This window comes from Epinephelus lanceolatus, chromosome 1 (genome assembly GCF_041903045.1).
Source record: "Epinephelus lanceolatus isolate andai-2023 chromosome 1, ASM4190304v1, whole genome shotgun sequence".
NCBI classification, from domain to species: Eukaryota; Metazoa; Chordata; class Actinopteri; order Perciformes; family Serranidae; genus Epinephelus; species Epinephelus lanceolatus.
Window position 1 is genome coordinate 39,430,884 of NC_135734.1, and position 27,215 is coordinate 39,458,098.

Consider the following 27,215-nt stretch of genomic DNA (forward strand, 5'->3'; position numbering starts at 1 on the left):
TTGATGTATACTTCAGTTAACATGATATTTTTGAAGTCAGACTACTGGCTGGGCAAAACACACAATGTCAATATGTTGTCTTGGATTCTGGGATTTATGATAGTGAATTTATTTTAAACAAATTATTACAGCAAAATAAAAAGCCAGCTTAATGCATTATGGAAACATCTGTTAGTTGCAGCTATTGACTGTATAGATGCAGCCCATGTACAGTTGCAAACACACACATGACCACACACATGGTGTCTAAACACAGACACACTGGCTTGAGGAATATATAGCTGTGATGTTATTTTAACTGCACTCACTCAGTGGAAGGCCATGGTCACAATGTGACAGCTTTGATGGAGTATGGGAGCTAACCTGATGACCTACACTTGTCAGAATAACTCCTCCTCTGGGCCAAAGGTCATGACCTATGGCACCAAAGTTCCCCAAGGAAAGCACCTGGCTAACTTTAGCCAACACTTTTAAAGTGATTCAGCAAAGCTAACACTAGAGAGGCCGATGAAGTGATGCTATTGCTGGCTAAAATAATCAATTCTCAGGCTCTGATATTCATTCATGGCTAATTTTCTCTGGCAGCTGGCACTGAATACCGTTACAACGTTACGTTAGCTAACGTTAGCGCTAACGTTACTTGGGTTGATGTTCGTCATCACACTGCTGTGTTAAACTATAAGGAAGCTAAAGTTAGCCGTTAGAGACGGTTAGCAAGTAAGCTAAAGACAAACCTCTCTCCCTGCTGCTGTTTTGGGGCCCCGGGAAGACATTAGCTCCTGCGACCGATTAACCTCACGCGTTCCGACACACACACAAACACACACGGTGACTGACCCCGCCGGGCCACCGTGACACCCCGAGCCAGGAGATCCGAGCGTGATGTCGCACTTACCGTTACCGTGAAAGCCTCGTAGCCTCGCGGATCTCTCTGGCCTCTGTCCCGGGCTGTTTTTCCTGATATTCTACACCATTTCTGGATGTATCCGACAGGCTCGGAGCAGAGCTGCAGCAGCAAGAGAGCAGAGCAGGGGTGGGTGGGCCACAGCAACTCTTTTCATTTGCATTCCAAACTGGCAACGTGACGCGGAGCTGGCCAATGAGCGTGGAGTATGACTTTAACCCCGCCCCTTCTGCTGTCAATCAACAGCCCCCGACACCCCCCTCCCCTCTTGCCTCTTGTGCGCCTGTCAAGTGGCGACCGCTGTCCTGATCTCCATGGTAACAAAAGGATTTAACCCTTGCACTGTGATCTGTTTGCACTGTAGCGTCACTAAAACTTGAGAGGCAGAAGAAGTATTCACATCCATCACCTGAAGATAAAACTAATCTGATCCTAAACCTACAGTAGCACTGGTACAACACTGTGTGAATGATGCTCTACATACTTAAATAAAACTATGTATAAGGGACTGTTCGTTACTTAAGAGGGGGGACGGGATGATGCATGTCAAATAATTTTTACAGATATTTTTAGGGGCCTTTTGCCTTTATTTGATAGGAGAGCTATAGGGTGAAAGTGGGAGAACGAGAGGGGAAATGACATGCAGTAAAAGGCTGTAGGTTTGAATTTAATCCATGACCGCTGTGGCAAGGACTCACCCTCTGAATATGAGGTACCTACTCTACCAGGTGAGCTAAGATGGCACCCTGTCAAATTTTTTTTTTAGGCAGTGGTTGAGGGCCTTATGTTTTTTATTTTTGGCTCAGAGGAGGGGCATACACATTTAGTTGGTACTATTTTGTATTTATTTTACTGCAGATTTTTAAGAAAACATGACTTCCAAACACCACACATTTTTAGAAGGCATGCTTTTTTAAAAAGTCACCAAAATTGCACCAAATATCATAGCCAGACACTGTAAAAACATAAATTATCAATGGATTTTAACATTTCTGATGGTCCTTGATTTCATCATGTGCAATGAATGCTTCCTTGAAATAAAACATGACCAAATCAGACTTTCAAATAGTGATATTTCATCAAAATCACTTTATTCTATGTGTCACTTTAAAAAGAATGTGTCAAAATAAATCATTTGCATGAACTAACCAGCATGCATGACTAGAGTGAACTAGGGCTTTTTTCAACTCCGGGATTTTGTCATCAACTTTTAACTTTAAAATTCTTGTCTTAAAAATGTAATCACTAATTTATGGCTAAGCATGCAGGCCATGCATTTTCTGCTGGTTACACAAGGACAAATATTTGTAGCTTCAGGGGGTCAAAATATTATAGTACAAAAACAAAACAAAAAAACAAAACAATTAAGTCACACCCCAGCCATCCTCCTCCTCTGATAAGTAAAGAACAGTCCCTAAGTAAGTACAGCGAAACTAACTTAAAGGGACAGTTCACCCCAAAATCTAAAATACATACTTTCCCTCTTACCTTTAGCGCTAGTAATCAATCTAGATTATTTTGGTGTGAGTTGCAGAGTGTCTGAGATATCAGCTATACAGATGTCTGCCTTCTCTTGAATATAATGGAACTAGATGGCACCCAGCTTGTGGTGCTCAAAGCGCCAAAAATACATTTTAAAAACTCAACAGCAATGTCTCTTTCCAGAAATCATGACAAAGTATTGTGAGTGGTTTCATATAGGAACTCTGTTCTGTCAGCTGAACAACACCCACTAACTTATCACTGTGCAGGAGGAAGTGTGCCTCTCTGTGGATTATCTCTAAGATTAGATAAAACTTAATTAATAATAACAGACATGCTGTGCAGCAGTTGCAATACAAGGGGGAATAATGCAAATATAACGTGCAAACATAAAAGTCCAACATCCAAAATATATACAATATATAGTATGCCAAAATCAGGGTAATAGTATGGATAATAAAAATTTAAGGTCATCATAGGCTAATGATAGGAATCAGTCTTGGTGGGCTGAATATAAATATCGTATCAGATCAGATCAGTTAAGTGTAAGAGTACATGAATGTTTATGACTATGTCCCAAAATTAAAAGTAAAAGCACTCATTCTGCAGTAAAATGTTCCCTGTCAGTGTTTTACTATTGTATACTATGATACATATTGCAGCTGCATTAATGTGTGTGTTGCATTTTACTCCTGTAGATGTTTAAGGTTGCTCTGGTTTTCACCTTCTTTAGATACATTTTCCAGCTGATTCAAGGGGTTTTTTAAATAGTTTATTTATCCTAAGAAGTAGGAGTATCTTCTCATCCCATAAAGGAACGCTTCATCCTTCAGTTTATCAGAAAAAGTCAAATTCACAATCACCACTTTTAGAGAAACATGGTTTACACTGGATGAGAAGGGTGTGGAAACTGTAATCTGAAAAATAAACAGTAATCAAAGCCAGGGGCATAGCATCTAACTCTGGGCCCTGTGCATGAGCAGTCCCTGTGGGCCCTCCACCCCTGCTCTCCTGATACATGTCTCTCTCACACATGGATGGGTTACTGAAGAGGCCTACTGGGCACAGGCCTAAGGGCCCAAAGTGTCAGGGGCCCGTTGGTCTTCACTTGCAAAAGTTAAATTAACCAAGAAGAAACACAATATGACGACAAAGAGACACAAACCCACACAAAGATGCAGTCTTTGCCTTGCTCCGATGTAGGAGAGGTGGTAGGGCCTTATGTATATCTGTGCTCAGGGGCCCATTGTCTCGTAATCCGCCCGTGCTCTAACGAATCTTTTGAAGTTTTGTTTTATGAAGTCAGCTTTTCCTTCCTGTCCTTTCTTTCTAGGTTTTCTTGGAATCCAGATTTTTGTTTGTTGAGGAAAGACATGACATCAGCAGCATAGGCACTTTCACTTTAGCTCTGAATTTTTGAAATTCAGGTCTGAAACTCTTCCTTTTTACACTTCATGCTGCTGCAACTCCTTTAAAATGTTGAATCTTAATTGATTTTATGACATGGTTTTACAATTCTATGATTTTACGTTGTCATGATTTTATCACTATTTATGATTTATTTCATCTTAGGATTTCTTTATGGTTTTAAGATTTATGGTTTTGATTCAGTTCATCCTTGTTTAAGACTATTTTTAAATGTCCTTTTACATTGACTTGCCTTGTATGGTCATTGTGTCTATTTTCATGTGAAGCAATCGGTGCTTATAATTCAGCCAATTTTAATTTAGTTATGGCACTAATTACTTAGACACACAAAAAAAACCACTGTCAGTCCGAGTCAGTCCCACTTTTCCCTCCACTACGACACCTCTGCCCAGTGCGGTCAGACAAATAAAGGAAGATAAAAAACAACATTTGCTTCTGAGATGTAGTGGATTAGAAGTATAAAGTGCTGTTAAATGGAAATATTCAAGTAATATACCTTGAACATGTGCTTAAGCACTTGAGTAAATGCACTTCCATCATTGCTGAAGTGGTTTTCAGCTCATATGGGCACTTAATGGTGTTTCAGGTCCAGATCAAGGTCTTAGAGATACGTGACACTTCATTGCTCCTCTGGAAAACTGCCTTTATTGTGTCTCCACCAGGAAGGTCAAAGGTCAGGATCAGCACCCCAAAACAAAACAGCACCTCTTGCTGGGTGATATTCAGGGTTTTGTTAAAGAGCACTTCAGCAGGTCAGAAGAAGGTTTTATGTTCTGTCACCTTCACAGGTGTTATACTTATTTAAGGTACGATGAGCTCAGCTCCTGCATTGTGACAGGTTCCCCTGCTCACTACAACACACAATAAGAATTTACAGGAATTCTCTCAATATACAAAATTCAGTGTGCAGTCAAGCCATGTTGCCTCAAAATTAAAAAAAAAAATTTTGTTGTTTATGTGGCAAAACAATCTCAACTCAAAATTTGTTTAATGGCTTTTGCAGAAATTTCTCTCACCATTGCAAAATGGAAGTGGCTCATGTATCATCATTTACTAATTTTTTTAGGGGTTTTTTTTTGGATGAAATTTAATTTTAAATATATTAAGTTGGATCTTTTTTGTTTAAATGTATTTATTATTTCATTTCATTTCATTCTATTCTATTCTATTCTATTCTATTTCATTTCATTTCATTTTATTTTATTTTATTTTACTTTAGTTTATTTTATTTCATATTATTTTATTCTATTTTATTTTGTTTTATTTCATTTTATTTTATTTTATTCTATTCTATGTTATTTCATTTTATTTTATAAGTCTGGAACTTTCTTTTTAATTATTTGTCTATTTATTTTGGTGTTATTTTACTCTCTTGAGGAGAATGATGACAATGAGCCCATTATTAACTGGATTCTCTCCATGGTGATTGGTCTAAAATTAAACTGTAAATCTTGTGGGTCCCATGATAAATATTAAGATGGACTAGTCATATTAAACACAACAAAGACCTCTGTCTTTACATTTTATAGTTCTGTTGAAAATTAATCTCTTGTTTCTGTGGTTGTCTTCACCATCGCACGTTAATCCATTATCCCCTCGGCAGTATTCAAACTGTGCTGGACAACACTGTGCGAGCTCTGATTCCACACTGCGTATCCACATGGAAACGACCGAGCACGGTAATAAAATGGACAGCAATGAATTGCTAATGTTCCAGTGAGTCGCTATTGTGTGGCCTGCAATATGAGGAGGGAGTGCATTCATCTGCCTGCAAATACTGAATAATTTATCAGAATATGACTTATTTGGTTGGCCCTTGAGTTAATTATCTGCTCTTTCATAGCTCCCTTGATACCTCGCTCACAGCATCACCATGAACTCAGCATCATTCCAGTAACTTAGTTAATCCCCAAAGACACGTTATAAAGGCTCGCAGCCGGGCAGACTGTGATATTAATGTTGCTGCAGAGGGAATAGTGGACTCTGCCGGGCTGGAACATACCTTCAAAGTGATGTTTATACAATGTAATGGACCAGATGTAATGTTGCGTAGATAATACATGAGAATCCTAATGGAATATTTATGTGGGCTCCCGTTCAGCTTGGTTGATCCTCCATTTCAGCGAGGTCAGGGGTGGGGTGGTTCAAAGTGTCCGTGTGTCTCCACAGTGCTGCTCACTAATTTTAAACACAACACTGTAAGATGGAGAACAAACCTCATCACAGTGGACTGCACATTAACAGGGAAGAGGTGAAGAGGGTAGCAAGCTTTAAGTTCCTGGGGGTGCACATAGCTGAGGACCTGACCTGGAGTCTGAACACCTTCCATATTATCAAAAGAGCCCAGCAAAGGATGTTCTCTCTGAGGACCCTGACATGTAACAGGCTTCCTCAGGAACATTTGATCCGCTTTTAACACTGCACAGTTGAGAGCATAATAACATACTGCTGTACGTTTTGATTCTCCAGCTGCACTGCAGCTGAGAGAAAAGACCTGGAGTGGGTTGTCAAGATGGCTGAGAGGATCATCAGCTTCCCTACATCTTTGTGACATCCACTCAGGCCGTCATCTCACACAGGCCACAATCATAAGGTCGGTCCCCTCACACCATTGTCACCCCCTCTTCATTAACCTTCTCTTGGGCAGACAGGGAACCCCCATCACAAGCACAAACAGGCTACGGAGCTGAGGACAGACGTCAGAGCTAAATGGTTTGGATTGCTGATAAATGAATTGCTCCAACAACGTTTCGTTGTATATAACCCAATGAAAATAAAGGATCTATCTATGTATCTCTATCTATTGGTGGTGGATGCCTAAATATTCATTTACACAAATGCATTGAAATCCTTTCAGTATTTATTCATTTTAAACCAAACCTACACACAACAAAAGAGATATTTTGTCACTTAAATTAGTGGTGCTTGTGCTTTAATATCTCAGTGATTCAAAACACATTGAATATGTTTTATCATATCGGTCCTCTCAGCCTCTCTGGTCATGTGGTAGCTGTCTGCTGACCATCTCTAGAGTCAAAACGAAACATGAAGAAACATTAAGTTCAGGGGTCTTAGATGTTTTTCAGGCCAAGGACCCCTTAGCTGAAAGAGAGATGGAGCAGGGACCCACTACAACATAAAAATGAGTTATATCTTAAAAAGGATTTTTTTTTTCAAGAGGGGTTGTGTGAGGTACTATCCATAGTCAGTGTATTACATGCAGTAGATGTCAGTCGGCACACCCCCAGTTTGGAGAAGCAGGCTGGAGTCCGACATGGAAGTTAAGAAATCCACATAAAAAATCAATATCAGTTTAAGTTTTACGCTATATTGAGAGTATTTTGCATGGCTTCACCTTACTGTCAAACAGTGATTTCCAACTGGAAAATGAAGCTGTTATATCGCCCTCCTCAAAACTCAGTAGCAGTGATTTAATATTGCTGAACACAGGCACCACTGATCTACCGCTGCCTTGATCTGTTTTTTGTTTGTGTTACTGTTTGACTTTGCGTTTAGTTCGGATTTACCAAAGTCACACTATAACACAAACTAACTAACTGCTGAAGCTGTGGTAGACCAGCAGCTCCCGTGTTCAGTGAGGTAAAATTAGTGTTTTTGTCAATGATGTCTGGTGGCCTTGACGAGAGCAAAGATGGGGAACTGAAGCCATTGACGGCTTCCCCACTGGAGCAGGTTGTCTGACACAAAGGTAAGGCACTGAAAGTACTCTCAATATAGCATACACTTAAACTGACCGTTTTGTTGCTGACCCCCTCCATGTCGAATTCCAGCCTGTTCCTCCAAACTGGGGGTGTGCCAGCTGACATCTACTGTATATAATACACTGAATATAGATAGGTACCCCATACAACCCTACTTAACAAAAAATTTACTTCCCCTTAAAACTGTGCTGACAATAACATGAAGGTCAGCCTAAAGTGCCAAGTATAAACATGCCCTTATATGGTGTGTACAATACTGAGCTATTACAATAATACTTACTGACAGATTCATATGTTTATACATCATATTTTCATGTTAAATATACATGTGGAAGGCACAGTGAATCCTTAAGTTTAACTGTATCTGTGGATACTGGCATGTCTGATGTCTGAAATCTGCTTTCACAAAGATAGCTCCTCGCAAAAGTCAAAATATGTTGGATGCATGTTAATGTGTATTTTTTCCACATATTTTAATTCATGGAGAAAAAAAACCTTTCAATAAAATTAACTAAATAATGTGGTGCCCCCCTGCTGTAACTCTGAAGACCCCCTAGAGGTTGCAGACCCCCTGTTGAGGACTCAGGATTTAGTCAGATCTTTATTTTCCATACAGCTTTGATTATCTCTGTGAGAACACACAATGGCACAACGTCCTGCTGGTGATATATTCAGTTACTGTATGATGGTTTGATGTATTTTGATCGATAAAAAGACACCAGGAAACATTGCTTTGTCTTACACAGCAAATATGTGAGGGTCATTAAGGGTTAAATTCTCAGGGAAATGTATTCAAATTGTTAGGAGAGTTCACATGGAGAAGACGGTGCTCTTTGACATCCATTTTAAATAATCTAAAGCCTTTGCTTTACTTGTACATCGTGACCTAAATTAGCCTCAAAGATTCAGATTATATCTTGATCCAACTGTCTATATAGGAGACTAATCTTCCCTCTCCATCACGATTTGCTCCACATATAGAAACAACACTAAGTCTATGGTAATTCAATATCATGTTAAATATAATTTAGTGTGGCTGTTTGAAAAGGCCTGTATGTGCTAACAGAAGTAAGCTGCTGGAGCTTCACTGAGTCGCTTTGCTTAAGTTGAGAAAAACCCCATGATGAGCAGCTCTTATCTGAGACAGATAATGACTTCATTTCAGTTTGAATCATGTGATGGGAGACATGGAAGAGGACCCACTGAGAGAACAGAGAACTGTCTGTGTGTGTGAACAGAAATGACTGCAGTTGGGATGCAGTCATCATTTATGGACAGTTATTACACAACATGGATTTTTGTTGCAGAAAATGCTGCTGCTGAAAGCCCTCCATGAAACCGAGATAGGCGACATTTTTATGTTTGTCCTTTATATGGGTTATACATGAGATAGGCAAACTTACAAAAATGTCCTGAGCGCAGTGAAAGAGTGGTTTTGTGACAACATGAAACAAACATCTCATGCATGTTGACATGAATGTCACACAGGAAATGTTACTTGCAATTTCCTCTTTTTGTTTCTCTTTAAAGCCAAACAAATCAATGCAACAAAAGCAGAAGGTGTAAGATATATTTAGCAGTGAAACAGAAACTGTGCTCACACTGACGGTGTCATGACTGGAAACATAATGATCATGGGTGTTAAAAGATGTTCAGTGTGTGGTGGGGAAGAGTAAGTTTTCCTAGAAGTAGATAGACAAGTGATCGGTATTAGATTCAGGACTGAGATTGGTTATTGTTTTTTTGTTTTTTTTAAGTTTTGTTTTCTCCTTAAATTAAAGTATGTATGAGTCCAACATATTTTAACTTTTACAAGAAGATATCTTTGTGAAAGTGTATTTCAGACATCAGACAGCTCTTCCACATGTATGTTTACCTTTAAAATATGAATATAAATATAAAATATATAAATCTGTCAATAAGTATTATTTTAGTAGCTTAGTATTGTACACACAATAAAAAGGTACGTTTATACAACATGATATTCACGGCCCAGTTTAATGTATAACTCAGTTTTATACAGTTTATGTCTCTCTTCCAGCTAAAGGGCTCTGTTAGAGTCATTTCTAGTAAGTCCTAGTTTCCTATTATTTTTTTGATCACTCTAACGCACCACCTGACCTGGCATCTCGTGAACGTTTAACTAAAGACAGGTGTGCTGAAGTGAGCCACAGGGTTACAGTCTGCGTATTTGGTTAATCTTGGTTTTATTGTTTGATGGCGTCATTTAATACCCAGTTGATTAGACCTTTGTTTTTGTAAAGGCCTGTTTATTTGGGGAATGTTTGCTGGGGGATTTTTTGTTTTCATTTTTTTTAACGCAACAGTCAAGACAAGTCAGTTCACAGTGTCATCCTGTAAATCAACTGAAGCGCCCTGGATCACCGAACAGTGAGTAAAACTAAACCAAAGACAATGAGGTCATCCTATCTCATGTTGTGGCATCTGTAGACGGCAATTTTTTTTTTAACTTATTTGAAAAGCCGCAATAACATTGAAGACCCCTGTTTAACCACAAGGGGGCACTCTGCAGTGGGCTCTGTATGATTACAAGCAATTCTCTATTTTCCTCACAGACTTTTCCTTTTTGGATTCAGAATCCACAGCAGGCCTATAGGGAAACATGAGACTAGTATATGCTGCACATTTTTAATACAATTCAATTAAGTTTAATTCAATTCAACTGTATTTATAAAGCCCAATGTCGCAAATCACAATTTGCCTCAGAGGGTTTCACAGCATACGACATCCCTCTGTCCTTTGGACCGTCAGAGCAGAAAACTCCCCCACAGAAACCCTTTACTGGGGTAAAAATGGTAGAAACTTCAGGAAGAATAACTGAGGAGGGATCCCTCTTCCAGGACGGACAGACATACAATAGATGTCATGAGTACAGAGCAGATCAACATAATAATATTACAGTACAAAATGATAGGGAGAGAGTGACAGAGAGAAAGAGAGACACAGGAACAACAATAATAACAATAATGATAGAAATATGAATCACAACAATAATAGTAGTAGCTGATGATAGTATATATGTTATATGTATATAGATTCAAGGTTCAATACTTGATTGCCATGTCAACATGTCAATAGGAATTTGTTTCAGTGGAACTTCACGCAATGACAAAGAAACACTCACTCAATATGTTACACAATAAAATAAATACATAAAAATAAGATAAAATCCAGACCATAATAGGGTATAAATACTAAAATAATAAAATGATACTAAGGCACCTGTAGGGGGATTAGCAGCAACAATACAGTATAAAGTGCACAATAAAAATGGTGTGCCATGGGATTTTTTTGATAATTATTATTACAATAATATTCAACTTGACCTAAACAAAAAGTTATGAATGAATATTTAATTGTATCAGTATGTTGTGGGCACCCATTCCCTAATAAAGAGGCAAACTCTAGCTAAAAAATGTGATTTAGTGTAATTAAATTTAATTTAAAAAACCTTTACAGGAGGACCTGTTTGTTGCTGTTCAGGTGTAGGACTTATAAGTGTGTGACACATCAAAAGCCCTGATTGGCAGCCAGTGTGAGGGATGATATCCTTTAAAAGGAGAAAGCCGTGAGTGTGACAATGGATCGCTTTATTGTACGGAGAAAGTTACAACAAAGCACCAGCAAAGACGACCTACCACTGAAAGAAGACAGTATCACAAAAGCTACCTGTCTTATTTTTTATTATTTTATTGTCTTATGCAGTAACATACATAAGATAAATGATAGCCAGTGATGAGAGAGACACAGAAGAGAAGAGGCTCAGTGTGTCACAGGAAGTCCAGTGGCAGACTGGGCCTACATCAGTTCAGTCAGTACAACTGGACTTCTGGACTTCTGGTAGTATGACTTTCTTATTATAACGCATACTGTATCACACATACTGTAATTAAAATTCAGTGTAACAATTTGTCACTGAGATCTTTGGCCCAGATGACGCCGCATGACTCATTGGAGCCCCTGATGGTTCACTTTTATGCTTGTGCCTTGTTCAAACATTGAAACAGAGAGGATGGATCTTTTATGATACAATTCAGCAGATCTGCCAGATCTCCACCATACTGGCCTTTTCATAGTGACTGTTTATGTGTGCTAATCACTTGTATACAGTACATCATCAGACAGTTATCACCTCAAACGTGAAGTAAACTTCTAGGTTGAAAAATCTACTTTTACCTTCAGGTTTTCTCCAACTTCGCATAACTACACAGAGACCTACGAGACTTAAGAAACTCTGTGCTGAAGTTATTAGTATGTTTAGTTTGCAGCGTGGAATATCAACCACAGACTGAGGCGACAGTTGAGTGAGTCACAATCATGACTGGAAGTAATCAGCACTGACATTACACTCATTATAAACCAACATACCACATATTGTCCAGCGTCAACTCCCTAATCAAAAGCAAACATCGAGGCACTGACTCATTAAAGGCGAAGGGCGTGTTCTTTATTACATTTATTCATACAGGAAATGCTCGGCACACATCATCCTCACACTCAGATATTCCTTTCTCCATGCCCACACATGGCCAATCTTCAAATGAGAAATCGTCAAAACCCTCCTGAGAAGCTGGTGATGTAACTGTTGTGTTAAAAGGCACCACAGTGAACTTTGAGAAAAGGAATCAGTGGTTTTCTTACTTAAGTCTGCAACTTCCCTTTTCTAATATTGTTCCCTTTAAGTCCTCTTCTCCTTTTGTGTGTGTGTGTGTGTGTGTGTGTGTGTGTGTGTATGGGTGGACGTTCCTGCAGAAAACAGTGCTCTATCTATACTAGATATTAGTCTATGGTTTAAATTACTATGTTATTGCATGTGTTGTCCACATGAGGGCGCCATCATGTTACCAGCTGACACAGGACATGCTCAGACTCAAACTCACTCATTCAGGCACTCGCTCATTTGGACAAAACTGAATCTAAAAAGGAAAAAAAAAATCACAACCAAAGACAAGACATTTATTTATTTATTTTGACCAAGACTGAATTCCCTGATTCCTCTTTTAAATAGTGGAGTACGACGTCCAGGGTTCCTTGAGGGAGTTCCAGGAGGTCCCCGGAAAAATGCAGAGTAGGTTATTTTCACTATATAATTCACTATTTTCACTATATAATTCACTATCAGAGTGAGCATAGCGTGGGTAGGAGTCATAAGAGCGTCTTTTCCGATCATAGGTCACTTCCTCCACAGTTATCTCTTATGTTTACTTTTGTTTTATTTTTGTTTATTCTATCGATATATATACGGAAGTTGAATTTCACAATTACAACCTCAGCACAGTGATGCTATATATTTTATTTTAAATATTTTTACATCTTAAGTACTTGTGTTAAACTCTGTAGAATAGTGTATATTATATTTTTTATTTTAATGCACATTTTCATTTCTGTTTTATTTTATCTTATTTTATTTTATTGCTTTATATTTTGTTTATTTTATTCTATTCTATTTTATTTTATTGCTTTACATTTTATTTTATCGTATTTTATTTTATTGCTTTATATTTTATTCTATTTTATTTTATTGCTTTACATTTTATTTTATTCTATTTTATTGCTTTACATTTTATTTTATCTTATTTTATTTTATTGCTTTATATTTATTCTATTTTATTTTATTCTATTTCATTTTATCGCATACATTTTATTTTATTTATTGTAACGAATCACAGTTCTGATTCTGATATCTAAGAGCCAGAATATTTTCAGATAGTGGTCACTGAAGAGAAATCTCATCAAATGGGGTTCAGTGACCTGATGTGCATCAGTTTAGGGGTCTTTGACACCCAAAAGGTTGAGAGCCACTGGAGAATTATCTTGTCTGTCTAAAAAACAACATATTGGTGTGAGCATGATGCACTCAGAGATGTAAAGAATCAAATGTTCACATTATAAATATCAGTAAAATACATGTTCAACCAGCAGTATAAGTCTACATTAAAGGGGAACACCACCTAAATTCAGAATTCCACTTCCATGGCCTGGGAAAATTCAGTAAATATTTGTGAACATGAGCTACTCTCTGTGAAAGCCAGAAACCTGAGAAATAAGTCTCGTACTTATGATGTCATCAAGTATAAAGTCTGGAGGTCTGTTTTGACCTTTGTACCCATGTACTCAGAACAGCCCCCTGGGTGCCCTCAGTGTCATCTATAACATCTTTCCAAATTAATTGTCTATGGAGCAGTGCCAGACTTTGTAGTTTGTGACATCACAAATTTGAGTTTTAGCCATAGAAATAAAATGAATAGAAAGGACATTGAACTGTTTGCTGTTGTCATTGACTAGTCAAAGTAAATGGCACTTGTTGTTAGCTGTTATGTAAAAAACACTTGTCAGTGAGGCTGTAAAGTGTGTCACGAGTTTGAGAACTCTGCTTTGGCCTTTTCTACAAACCTGTTTTCCTTATTAAGCAGAGAAATACAACGGCACACCTATCGAAGCTTCTGTCTTCCATAGAAGCAAGCTTTAGCCACAGAAGTTTTCCACAGAAGTTAGCTTGATTGCCTTGTTAACTCATTGTAAAACACCCTTCAGTCACACTCGGCAGACACAAACGGTCTTAGTGAGTCTTGTTAGTCATCTAGTGAGTTCGTCCACTGTTCCAACAATCACCAACTCAGGTTTGGTCAAAATGAATCCTTAACTCACCGAGTTAGATGTGAAAATACTCTGATTTACACGTTGTTTATCCCCGCAGCTCTCACTCGTTCTTGGAGGCAGCTAAAGTACGTCATGTTTCAACGAATGGCAACAAAAGAAACAGAGAAATAACAGCTACAGTGATAACGTACTTCTACACTGCTCATTTGGTCGTTACTGCAAAACCCACCTCTTTTAGTTTGCAGCTTGCCGCAAGTCAGTTTGTTTATAGAGAAGTTTATACAGACGTTAACCTGCTTCAATGGTTGCAAATTGCACTGGCAACGGTACACGTAAAAATGGCCGCTACTCTGACCATCCTGCTACTGTATGTTGATCTTAATGGAAATGTCAGTTCTACTCTCATTCTATTTCTATGGTTTTAGCACTCTAGTTTTTAGATTTGGAAGAAAGTTGTTTATGTTTACTAATAATAATTTACTATTTTAGACCAGTGGTTCCCAATTGCAGGGTCGTGGGTCCATTCTGAATGAACCTCAAGTGACTCTGACACGTGTCAATGTGGAAAAAACACACTTAATTTTGAAGTACAGTGAATTTCTGGCACAGAGCCTTTATTTTAAAGTGCTGTTTCCTGCTGTAGAGTGAGTGACTAACAGACAGCTACTTAACAGAGACAGCAAACTAGCTCGACGGCATGGCCAAAGGCAAATATGATGTTAAATGTATTAAACAGTGTGGAGCTTGAGCTAATGACTGAGGACAAATCTGGACTGGTCAGGAACCACTGTGACTGTCTTAGAGCAAAGGTATAACATCCATAAATTTCTGAAATGGGCGTAGCTCCTCTTTAAGTCTGTTTGAATTCTGTTCTCAGTTGTCATCATCATTCAGGCTAGTAAAAGGTGTTTAAAATAGCATCCAGAAACGGGGATAATTGTTCCCTTGAAACAATGAAAATTCCTGAAGTCAAAGGCTGCGTGCGGTGGCTTCCTCTCTGGTTAGTCCTGTTGTGTTTGTTTTTATTATTTGCTTCAAAGGGACTAAACCACCACCTTGATGCCTTTTTGAACTGTTTTTTCTTCCTGCATGAAAGAGCTTGGGAATGACGACAGAGTGGCCTCTCGCATCAAAGTTTGCTTATTAGTTCAGGATTTACTCCGTTTTCTCATTGTTGTGTACTTCTCCGATTTGTCTCACTGCATGTTTGTACAGCGGAGATGACTATTGTGAGGAAGGATATTTAGTTTGATTCAGCCCCAGCAGACATCCCCTCCCTGCTGCATCAGGCAGACTTCAAAATAAGAGGTTTAGGGATTACAGGCATCCTGTCGTTGACCTCTGTGTTTACTTAATCATGGTGCGCTTGCACCACTATTACCAGTATTTACACTTATGTATGAGTAGAGTTAAGGAGTCAGAGGGAGTGCCAATCCTATATGGAGCAAGAATAGGACGGAGGAACAGGAGGATGATTACCTCCCAACATTCATCAACATGACCGATAATTCAACTATGAAATAACCCTTTGACCTCTCCAGTTACTGTTATAGACATGTCAGAATGAATTAAGAGTCCTCTCTGGTATCCTTGAAAGTCTTGTGGAGGATTTCCTCTGCATGCAGTGTCTGGAAGAAAATGTTTGTGTTGTACTTTCCTGCAAACCACAGATATGTTACATTTGTATGTTTCGGACTGTATGTGTCATATCAACGATTTTAAAGTGACGTAGTGTATGAGCTGACTTTGTCATCAGGGAGTGTTTTTTGTTTTGTGTTTTCAGCTGGGATAGTGCTACAAAAAGCAATTCATTTTTACCAAGAAGGCAGTGCATTTCCAGCCAGGATAGTGCGATTAAAAGCAGTTGTTTTTGACAGAAGAATTGCTGCGTTTATTGCTGGGATAGTGCCAAAAAACGTGACATCACTGCGTATCTGAGAGGGATAGTGCCATTAATAACGGTTGTTTTTTAATCAAGACATCACTGCATTTACCCCAGGATAGTGCCATGAAAAGTAGTTAATTTTTTACTAAGAAGTCAGTGCATCTCCTGCCAGGATATTGCTATGAAAAGTACCTTTTTTACTGAGACATGGCTGCATTTACGGCCAGGATAGTGCCACAAAAAGCAGCTGATTTTCGCAGAGACATTGCTGGGTATCTGACAGGGATAGTGTCATAAATAATGGTTGTTTTTTTACCAAGACATGGCTGCAGTTTTCCCTGGGATAGTGCCATGAAATGCAATTCATTTTTTACCAAGAAGTCAGCACATTTCCTGCCAGGACAGTGCCATTAAAAGAACTTGTTTTTGACAGAGAAATTGCATTGCATTTACTGCTGTGATAGTACCATGATAAGCAGTTGTTTTTTACTGAGAAGTCAGTGCATTTCCTGCCAGGATAGTGCTTTGAAAAGTGGCTGATTTTCGTAGAGATGTCGCTGTGTATCTGACAGGGATAGTGCCATGAATAATGGGTGTTTTTTACCAAGACATTGCTGCATTTTCCCCAGGATAGCGCCATGAAAAGCTGTTGTTTTTGCCAAGAAGTCAGCACATTTCCTGCCAGGATAGTGCCATGAAAAGCAGTTGTTTTTGATGGAGAAACTGCTATGTTAACTGCTGCGATAGTGCCACAGAAAGTGGCTGATTTTTGCAGAGACATCGCTGCAAATCTGAAAGAGATAATGCCACAAATAATGATTGTTTTTCACCAAGACATTGCTGCATTTTCCCTGAGATAGTGCCACTAAAAAGCAATTGTTTTTTACTGAAAAATCATTTCCTGTCAGGATTTTGCTTCCAAACCAGGTATTTTAAGCCAAAATATGATCTTTTCCCAAACATTACCAATTGATTTTTGTTCCTTAACCTAACCACATTAACCACAGTGTCTTTGAAATAAGAACGTGCGGTTCTTCAAAGGGCCTCAGCACTGGTAGCTGAATCACAGCAGCTTAAAAGTGTCTCCACCCTCTTTGCAGACCCTGAATTGCAGAGTGCATCACACACGCTCATTACTTCAATTTCCTCACACCCGATCAAAATAATAGGATTTTTGCCATCAAAATTACAGCATGCCGGGCTGTGCGCAGTGATGTGTAGGGAGGAACAAGGGTCCAGTGTTTTGCAGGGTGTTTCACTGCCAATGAACGGCTCATGCGACTGCTGCTGCCCGTGCCGCCGCTTTGCCTTTTGGCTCCACTTACTCTCATCCTTTTCCTTGCAGCTGTCAGCAAATTATACTTGAAACAAAAAAGAAAATCATGTCAGTTCTCACAGAAACAGCAACCAACACTGACAAAGAAATAAACTAGAAATAAAAACATAAAATGAGAGTGATCAGTGTTATGTTTCACCTCTACCTCTGCCTCTCAACAACATAATACCATAATAGTAGTGATGTTTCACACTGCTTCCTGCCGCTCCACTTGTTAAATACCAGTCATTCATGTCAACGTAACTTCATTCCAGTGACGCAAAATGGTATTTAACCTGTCACTGTTCCTGTTCTTTTGGACGGGGGATGAAATGTTGAAATAAAATCCTCAAGTAATTACCTTAAACGGACACCACACACCCGACAGAAACATCTTTGAATTAATGGGACGGCCGTGTTGGGGAAATCTTCCAATTATCATTTAATAGCAAACACAAAAGACACAAAAATGAAAATTTAAAAAAGGAAGCAAGAACTGTAAATGTTAATTTCCTCTTGTCAGGCTATAAAGTCAAATGTTAATGTGTTCCTCCTTTTAATCTGTCTTTGAATTAAAAAGAGGAAATGGAGTTCGTTGGAAGACAGGGCGTCACAGTGTGAGATTACTCAGAAATGATCAGATGAGTGGAGGCGTTGGAGGTGATGCAAATCAAAAGCATGCTGATACATCAAAGCTGCATGGAGGAAAAAAACCCAAACAAAACCCAAACAAACAAAAACAGGTTAAACAACTTCCCTTCAAATAAAAATGAAAATGAAAATAAATAATAAGATTTAAAAAAACTTTAATAAAAAATAAATTATATTAAATATTTACAAAATAAATATCTTAAAATCATCATTAGAAACAAACTTATCCTCCCTCTCTCTTCTTCTGTGTGTGTGTGTGTGTGTGTGTGTGTGTGTGCGTGTGTGTGTGTATTAGAGGTTAAACGAGGTGACCCAACAGGAACAGTGTAGGCGGGACATCAGAGCAGCTCTGCACTATCACACATGATCAGGTTTGTGGAAAACTCATTTTCTGCTGCTACATGACACCCAATCTGTTAATAATAATAATAAGGTTCCTAATGGCAGCCGTCTGCTGCAGGTTGCCGAGCGTGTGTGCTGTGCAGCGTGCCTGCCTGCACGCACACATTTTCTATTTCCAGTCCATCAGTGCGAGAGAGTGCTGAGGGTTTAAACCACAAAGGCTTGTGATCTGTGAAGAGGCAGAGCCTGAAAAGAAGTGAGTGAGTGTTTGGTCGTCTAGCAACCAACTGTGACTCAGAGAGAAAGTATAAGAGAGTGTATATGAGACTCTGTGCACGTCTGCCATGAACGTTTGACAGAAGTGGAAACAAAAAGAGGTGTTTTGAGTCATCAATTTCACTTTTTTCTGGTAAAGTACAATTCTTAGGAAATTGAAGTCACACATAGTCATCACTGCTAAAATAAAACGTGCTTTGGAAAGCCGCAGGATTGTTATGATATCACTCTCACTCACTTGATTTTGACTAAACTGACAAAGTGCTGAACCAGGTACCTGTAAAAGGAGAATGGATGCGGTACCAGCTATCGGAGCTTCTGCAGAATGGGTGGAGCTACACACGTAACCACACAAACACACATGACACATGGGTTTACGTGACCTGATTTCAGGTTTGGTGAAGGGCGTTGTGCCACAAGTGCTGCTTACATTCCAGCTGACACTGATGGAAGTTTTGGCAAGCTCACTTAAATAAAGTGGACTCAAAGTGACTTTAAGCACTGGAAAAAAAGTTTTAGGTGTAGAATTCAGGGGGGGGGGGGGATGCAAGGGACGTGCCCCCCTCGATATTAAAGGGAAATTTCGGTTTATTTCAACCTGTCTCCTATCGTCCTAAATTTGTTTCAAGTGACTAGTGACGAAAAATAATAGTTAGCATGTTAGCCGTTAGCCTAGATACAGCCGGGGCGCATTAGTAGCGTCAGACCTGCTAAAACGTAAGTGAAAGGGCATCCCTTCAAGTGCAAAGTTAGTCCACTAAACAAGCTTTTTTCCACAAAGACCGCCTCATATCGTTAGGATAAATGTCAGAGAACATATAGAAAACGACATGTAAACCTTACCGGTGTGCTGCCATGTTTGTTTACCATTTAGCTCTGCTTTCCAAAGCGCGATCGAAATATCGCGATAGCAAGCAGCGATCTCATACCGTGCCTGAAATCTCGCGAGAACAAGCAGCAACAGCTGGAAGGCAGAACCGGACAGTAGCCTGAAAAGTTCAATCATTTATTTTATGAAAGATTTATAGAATAATGACTGACTTTTTGCCAGATTTTGACTTTGTGGAGGAGGAATTTGATTTTGCAGAGTTTGATGGCCGCTCTTATTTTTTTGAGCCAGAATACACTGATGAAGAGCTTTGTGAAACTGAAGAACGGAGGAGGAGAGAGAGAGAGTGGCGCAACAGGTAGAGGACGAGAGAGGAGGAATGGCTGCTGCAAGGCTGAGTAGCTCTGGAGATTGGTGGTGTACCTGTGAATGCTGCACCCCAGTGCCCACAGAAGAGGAATGCCTCTGTTGCAAGGAATGGGACCGGTTGCAGCCCTATTTTCAAGGTCTGGATGTGACCGAGGATGAGACACCTCCACCTGGAGTAATGTTAGTATCCAGCTGGGCTTTATCTAGAGCTCGCGAGATTTCAGGCACGGTATGAGATCGCTGCTTGTTCCCGCGATATTTCGGCCGTTAGTGGACTAACTTTGCACTTGAAGTATGCCCTTTCACTTACATTTTAACAGGTCTGACGCTACTATGTGCCCCGGCTGTATCTAGGCTAACGGCTAACATGCTAACTATTATTTTTCATCACTAGTTACTTGAAACAAATTTAGGACGATAGGAGACAGGTTGAAATAAACTGAAATTTCCCTTTAAGAACACGTGCATTTGTCAGCCCCCAATGAAATCATTAAGTAGCAGCTTGTGTTTCGACAAAATTCACATCATAAATTGATCCACAAAATGCGCAAATCGGTGCATATAATGTCCCAGAATGCACAAAATTAAGAGTTTGTGCTCAGATTTTTTTGCCAGACGACCTCCAAACCCCGTTCCATGTGTCCACCTGTTGAAACAAAACCTGCACCCTTGGAGAAAGAGAAAGAAACAAATGTTGGTGGCAGATAAGGACTGTCGTTAACTGTTGTTCTAAAACACTAATAAAATATAATTAATACAGAGTGTACAAATTATATCTTCACATAAAATGCTGCCAGGTGCCTTCCCCCACTTTTTTTAATGACTAAAACTGGCTAACTCTACCACAGTGGTCAAGCCTGAGTGTCCCAGAGTGAATGTGTACAGCCACAGAGAAGAGAGTACAGAATAAAGAGCCACACACAGATAAAGTGAAAACCGCTAAGATGGAGATGAGCAGGCAGAAATGTGACGTTAAATAAAAAAGGGGGAGAGAGTCTGTTTGTGTGTAGTCATAGTGACACGCCTCTGAGCTGAACCGGTGCAGTCCTGACTGTGCCGGCTGCTGCAACAGTTCTTCCTCTCATGTAATGTGTTTAATAATGCAGTGTCATCCTGAAACTAAAGCCAGCCTCAGGTTTCCCCTCAGTGAGATCACGTTGATATACGGCTCTCTCTGGCTTCCCCAATGACTCAATAAATCACATGGTCCTTTACAATGAAGAATACGTGTCTTTGCATCACTTATAAAACAGCTTAAAAATGAGGCAGAATGATGGTGCTGAGCGATGGTTTGTCCATCTGCAGCACTCCATCCAGAGCAAGATTCTTCACAACCACTAGCAGCCCAGTCACTGGAATAAAATGTTGGCATTGTATGTTTCTGCAATTGTGCATTTCATATGTATGACGTAGTTCGATTACATGTGTTTGAGCTTAGCTGCTCATTAAGAAGAGGAGGGGATGTTGGACACTTAGGCGAGACTAAGTGTAGGGTCTGCAGCCAACAGACAGCAGCAGATCACTGATCAACCCCAACAGAAGTGAGTGTTTTTTAATGTCAGTTCAGGACATTTCCAGCCATGTTTATGGCAACAAATCTGAGTATTTTAAGCTCAAACATGACATCTTCCTCATGCTAACCAAGTGTTTTTAATGCCTACAGCTGAACATGTTAAACACAGTGTTGTCACAACATAAAATTGAAGCATAAACAAATGTATAGTTTCAACACAGAAAACATGCAAATGTAACATATCTGTGGTTTGTACAAACATCCCCAGCATTTACTGTGGTTGCTGGGTTGCCGCAGGGTTACTATGACATTTGGTATTGATTTGTATATTTGATGATGAAGCATGGATAATTCCAGTTGCCTCTCTGTCAGCTGTGCCAAATTTGTGCTAAATTTAGGCTCTTGGTGCTTTTTGTGGTTGGCTTTGGACAGTGGTGGTGAAGAGGCTGACTTCTGCTAGCTAGCCAGGTTGTGCTTTTCAAATGTTAACCTCAGTAAACATGAAGGAAAAGATGGGCACCAGCTGAAGTAGCATCCTGCGACCTTTGTGCCACATCAGTTACCAACGGGATATCAGGAACTGTAATATCCTTTGATTCACCGAAACTTGGCTAATGCTGTGTCTGAAATCACATACTTCCCTTAGTACACTTCTATGTAGTATACTATGTGCACTATGTACTCATTGGCGTAGTGCGCAAATTTCGACAGAGTAGTGTTGTCTCAAACCAAACATGGTCGTTGTGCACTCTCTGGAAATGACAACTGCAAATTAGCTAGTTAGCAAACTAGCATTAGCATTTGCGTTATCGTTCGCAGTACCAAATCATTACAGACTGCTAAATTAACCCAATAAACATACTGCTGGCTTATACCCGACAACAGTATAGTGGTGCTTAGTGCAAAAAACACATGTATTTGTACAATGCAGCGACGGTCACGGTCGCACAGTCCTTGGCCGCCATTTCCAGTTTGAAAAGTGGTCCCTCCGCTTCCGCTACGTAGCCAAGATGCCGACCATTGAGTGTCCATAGGTCAAAACTCAACTTCTTGACCGTTTTGAGTGCACCATCCGGGTACTCATAGTGCACTGCATTTTTCCATACTTCTCAGTGTGAACGCACTTATGCACTCAAAATATTAAGTCTAAGTACAGAAGTACGCGATTTGAGACACAGCATAAGTCTTGGGCAGCACCATTCAACCAAGTGACTCTTTTTCCCTGATCTGACAGAGCAGAGGATTCTGGTAAGAGACGGAGATGAACTAGGTGAATAAGGACTGGTGTGACAGTGTCTTGTCCGAGGTGGCTACAGAGCAGCGCGGCCCGTGTTTGGAAGGAGCGACCATGCGGCCATCTTGTTGAGGGTCCGGATGTTTGGACAGTTTAATCATTCCACAGCCAGAAACCATGGATTACCAGAACCATCTGGAATAAAAAAGGACTAAATCAGTGATTCCCAACTGGTCCAGCCACGGGGTCTGGATTTCTCCTCTGTCATTAGTTCAAGGTCCACACAGTAGAAGACATTTAGTGTCATACTTGTGTTTGAACGTGTCGTTAAGCTAGTTTGCTGTCTCTGTGAAGTAGCTTTCCATTGGTCAGTTCCTCTACAATAGGAAATGGGACTTCAGAATAAAAGCTGTGTGCCAGAAATTCAGTGTACTTCAAAATAAAGTGTGTTTTTTATAAACTTGACACGTTTCAGAGTCACTTGTTCATTCAGAACTGACCCGCGACCCACTTTTGGACCGCCACCCACCAGTTGGGAACCACTGAACTAAATGACAGGATAAGGGAGTTGATGGGATCACATTTCACTAGAGTTGTACCTTGTTTAATTCCATATGGCAAATAAATGATTGATTGATTGATTACAAGTTAGGTCTTATTTTTGCAGTATCAGTTATGTAAGATTGCTGAGATCTAGAAACATGGTGACATCCCTGCAAATAATTCAGACAGGGCAAGAAATTAGCAGTCACACGGTTAGGCAGGTTGTTTAGCCAGAAACCACTTTATTTGGAGGTAAACAGAATAAAAGCACAAATGAAAATCCCACTTTGTACAGGAAAACTGTGCACAGGCTCAAATATGGGAAATACTGTGCAGCAAGCCAGGAAGTTTACAACAGATCATAATTTTAATCTCCTTAGAGACTAAGTAGGAAACAGTGTGGGAATTAAATAATGCATTTTACTATAAATAAAATCATTGTCCCGCTTTAAAGGTCAGTATAAGACAGATGTGACAGATTTTATTGGTTAGAGATTTTATTTATGCCTGTAGATAAACATAAAAGACAGATACTGGTGTCCAGCATGTAACCATTTCATAATAATTAAAAGTCCCCCTTTCATTTGGCCTATAAGAAGTGTTTATGCTCGACAAGATGCTGGTATTCATACAGGCTGGATGTATCACCAAACCAAACATGTTTGCACCCTTTTTCACCCACAGACTGGCTCCGACATTCAGGGTAAAATTGAATTAGAAGCAGTGATCTCACACCTCTTGGTCTTGAGACAGAGTAACAGACAGTAGACATAAAAATTATTGTACAGGATTTTTTTTACAGAGCAAAAGTAGGTTTCACAAGAAGACAGCAGACTTGCTTGCATGTCCTCTCCCTGGCTTCAGTCCCCTCTTACCTCATTTGGCTCGAGCTCGCAGACCTCAGAGATGCTCCAGTAAACTTCAGCAAACACTGCAGCAGCAAGCTAATGCCATGTGACAATCTGTTTTTCTATTTTGCACGGTCGCGGAGGCAGCGGGAGTGATGTTTCTCTAATTGGACATAATGATGAGAAGAGAGGGAGGCGGGTACCCTGTTAGAGATTATAACGTGCGCCCACTTCTTTTTTTTATGAAACAGAACAGTTTTAACTCCTTGATAACCCACTGCTTCTGCTAATGTGCTTGGTTGGAAAAAATAATCACAACATTGATCTAATATCATATGATTATTACTATTTACCGCACATAAACCAGATAATAAACACACATCCTTTCCTCTTTTCCTTGTATCTGAGTTGGCCTTGTGTTTTCCAGGTATTCTGCTTCTGACCTTTGCCCCTCCTTACTACTGCAGAAGAATTAAAGCTTATTCTGCAGCTGTAATAATTGGTTTGACAACTGTATTTCTGTATGTAAAAAACTTAACTTTCATCAGTATTCAGATATTCCCTTCCTCATTGAACCGGAGCATAAAGAGTGTGTGTAATAATAATGACCCGACCATATGCATTAAACTGACACCAGTGGGTACTCTACAGAACGCCTTTCTTTTCCAGAGATTAATCATTTAACGGGCGACTTTGGTAATTTTTCAACCTAAACCCCATTTACCATGTTCTTGTGCCTCAGTGACTAATGGGAACAACAGTTTTTAAAGTTGGTCTAGCAATTAGAGAAAATGCTGAAGCAGCGAAAACCACTCGGGGCAATTGTGCACCGTTAATGCACGTCCTCTAAAAGTGCTTGTTTTGTTTTCCACTGACAGACTCAGATTATTGTTATAAGCGTCTGACAATATTGGAAGAATCCCTACTGAGACAGACCTAAGAGTAAAGACCAAGATTTGCGACGAGAGGAGTTGAAAGAGGCAACTACTTGCAACGCGCCGTTCTGCAACGTTCTAAAAACCTGCCAGGTCACAACAATGCAACTAGATCATGCCCCCCCCAATGTTCAGATATGCCCAAGATGCCCCCCCAATATATAACTGAAACTGAACAACAACAACAACAACAAAAAAACGTTTTTTTTCATTGCTGTTCTACGGCAGCCTTGTAGCCCAGGTTCTGCTGTTTAATTTTATGTGCAACATCACTATATTTTTCATGATCAGTGCATTGTTTTACACTGTGTTTGCAAAGTCGTTCTCAAAGTTTCTTCAAAGACTTTCGGGTTTCCAACAATTTGGGCAACCTAATAATAGAAGACAAGTGCTCAATCTTTGTCAAAATTCTTTGTCAAAATATGTTAAAATCACGTGTTTAACAGGGAATTATTCAAAATTTTCCCGGGGAGAAACAGCCAGACCCCCAGGTAAAAGACTGTTCCCACTTCAGGGCTAAAGCCCCCGATGTTTTCAACTCCTAGCGACGCCCCTGGTCCCCCCCAATGTTGACTCCATGGCTACAGCCTTGAACAAGATGAGACTGTGTAACATCTTTATGCAACAACTCTCTGTACCTCTGTTGTGATTTCCAGCTTTTCAGGTTTATTTTGTGGCTGAATATAATTTGTAGCTTCTTAAAATATGAATGAGGATAGTGATAGTGAGATACTGGCTACAGCTGAGAGCAGAGATGAACCAGCGAAAAACACAACGAGCATCAGATGGACTGCATTTATAATCCATACACCACAATAATATAAGTTAGCAGTGCCACTTAGTCAATGAGAGTGTGTGTATGTGTGTGTGTGTGTGTGTGTGTTTGGAGGGGGGGGCATCAACAAATACATCGAGCAGCAGCAGCGACCCACTGTCTGACACCAGGACATGTGAGGACGAAAACAGAGGGCTTGGCAGGAACAGAGCACCTGCCTCAGCAAGCGAACACACCGTCTGTGGTTATTTTGACTCGACCAGCAGACCTCACTACAAGCTGATTGGCTGTTGAAACAGGTGATGTGCTTTATGTCCTAAAACCAGCTGCCGGTGATTTGATAGCGGAGCTGAAGGTGACACCATCAGCAGGCTTGAATTGAGCTCAGACGGCGAGTTCACACCGCTGCAACTTTTCGGCAATGTTCTAAATCTAATCTTATTCGAAATCGTTTAATCTCGTCGTGAATCACTGGTCTGGATCTAAGAACAAGGAACAGCCCTGAAAATCATCAAACCATCGTCAAACCCACCAGACTCAATTTAAACAAACAGTAATTTGCGTGCAGAGAGCCAGCATATCTCAATGGGTTGATTAAGGATTTATTTAAATCAAACCAGAATTGGACGTTTTTCTGAGTTTTATTTTGTTTCTGTCAACTTTGAATGAAGTGTGTTTTACAATAAGAAAAGTATTGTATATCTAAATGGAGTTTTGCTGGGTTTTGTGACTGTGCTTTCAGAGCTGTTTCATGTTAAACAAAAAGGATCTTACTCTGTAACGTAAAGGTCTATCTCTGTAGGGCTCCTTACCACAGTGTTGTCAGACACTTAAAATATTAAACTGAGCCGGCATGAGCATTTGTAGTGGATGTAAACTGATGGTGCACAGTTGCCCATTACCGTTACATTGCAGCCTGTTTCAGCTGCAGCACAATCTCTCATTATTGGACCAATTTCATAAATCGTTGTTTCCACTTATCATTTAGACACAAGAACATGGGAAAATGGGGTCCATGTTGAAAAATACCAAAGTTACCCTTTAACTCCACCGGAGCTGCTGTCAGCTCACCAAATGGATGTGCAGAAACCAAATACATTCACCAATAACTTTTGGTGATGTAAGTTACAGACGAAGTCAAACAATGGTGAGAGGGTCATGGGAAAGTTTACCAGCAAATATTTACATTAAAGTCTAATATTTCATACTGCCCGTCTTTGTTTCTGGTTGTTTAATTACTGTGGGATTAGACACATTTAGCTCTCCCCAGCTCCCTCTCCCCTCCACGCACCTCACGGGCGTCTTAATCGGGACGGACTTAGGGGCCCCCGTGGCACTAGGGGTGAAGCCTTTGTGGGCCCAGCAAAGAAAGGAAAGGAGTGTGTCAGCGATTTCGCCAAGAGTTACAGCCTTGTTTGGCCTCTTGCCTGCTGCTTGGTCAACTGAGTTTCTGTGGGGGCACTGGGCAGAGTGACAGGACCAGTTACAGTGAATCAAGACCTTGTTGGACCTAGGTGAGCTTGGAAAGATAGATGAGGCGAGA

The 27,215-nt window shown here is 39.9% G+C and overlaps 1 protein-coding gene and 1 long non-coding RNA gene across 4 annotated transcripts in view; one reads left to right on the top strand and one right to left on the bottom strand.

Moving 5' to 3' along the window:
• phc2b (polyhomeotic homolog 2b (Drosophila)) overlaps nucleotides 1-1,046 on the bottom strand; it is a 56,598-nt gene extending 55,552 nt beyond the window's left edge. For both annotated transcript variants that reach the window (XM_078170323.1, XM_078170318.1), the window contains exon 1: nucleotides 896-1,046. The gene's annotated coding sequence lies outside the window, so the exon portion shown is untranslated. The remainder of the gene's footprint in view (nucleotides 1-895) is intronic.
• An 8,627-nt stretch (nucleotides 1,047-9,673) lies between these two features.
• On the top strand, nucleotides 9,674-23,070 carry LOC117257492 (uncharacterized). Of its 2 annotated transcripts, XR_004501701.2 has the most exons (4): nucleotides 9,674-9,927; nucleotides 12,566-12,625; nucleotides 18,304-18,379; nucleotides 22,572-23,070. It is a non-coding gene; the product is annotated as an uncharacterized LOC117257492 (long non-coding RNA). The 2 variants fall into 2 exon arrangements; XR_004501700.2 differs by lacking the exon at nucleotides 12,566-12,625.
• Nucleotides 23,071-27,215: the final 4,145 nt, after the last annotated feature.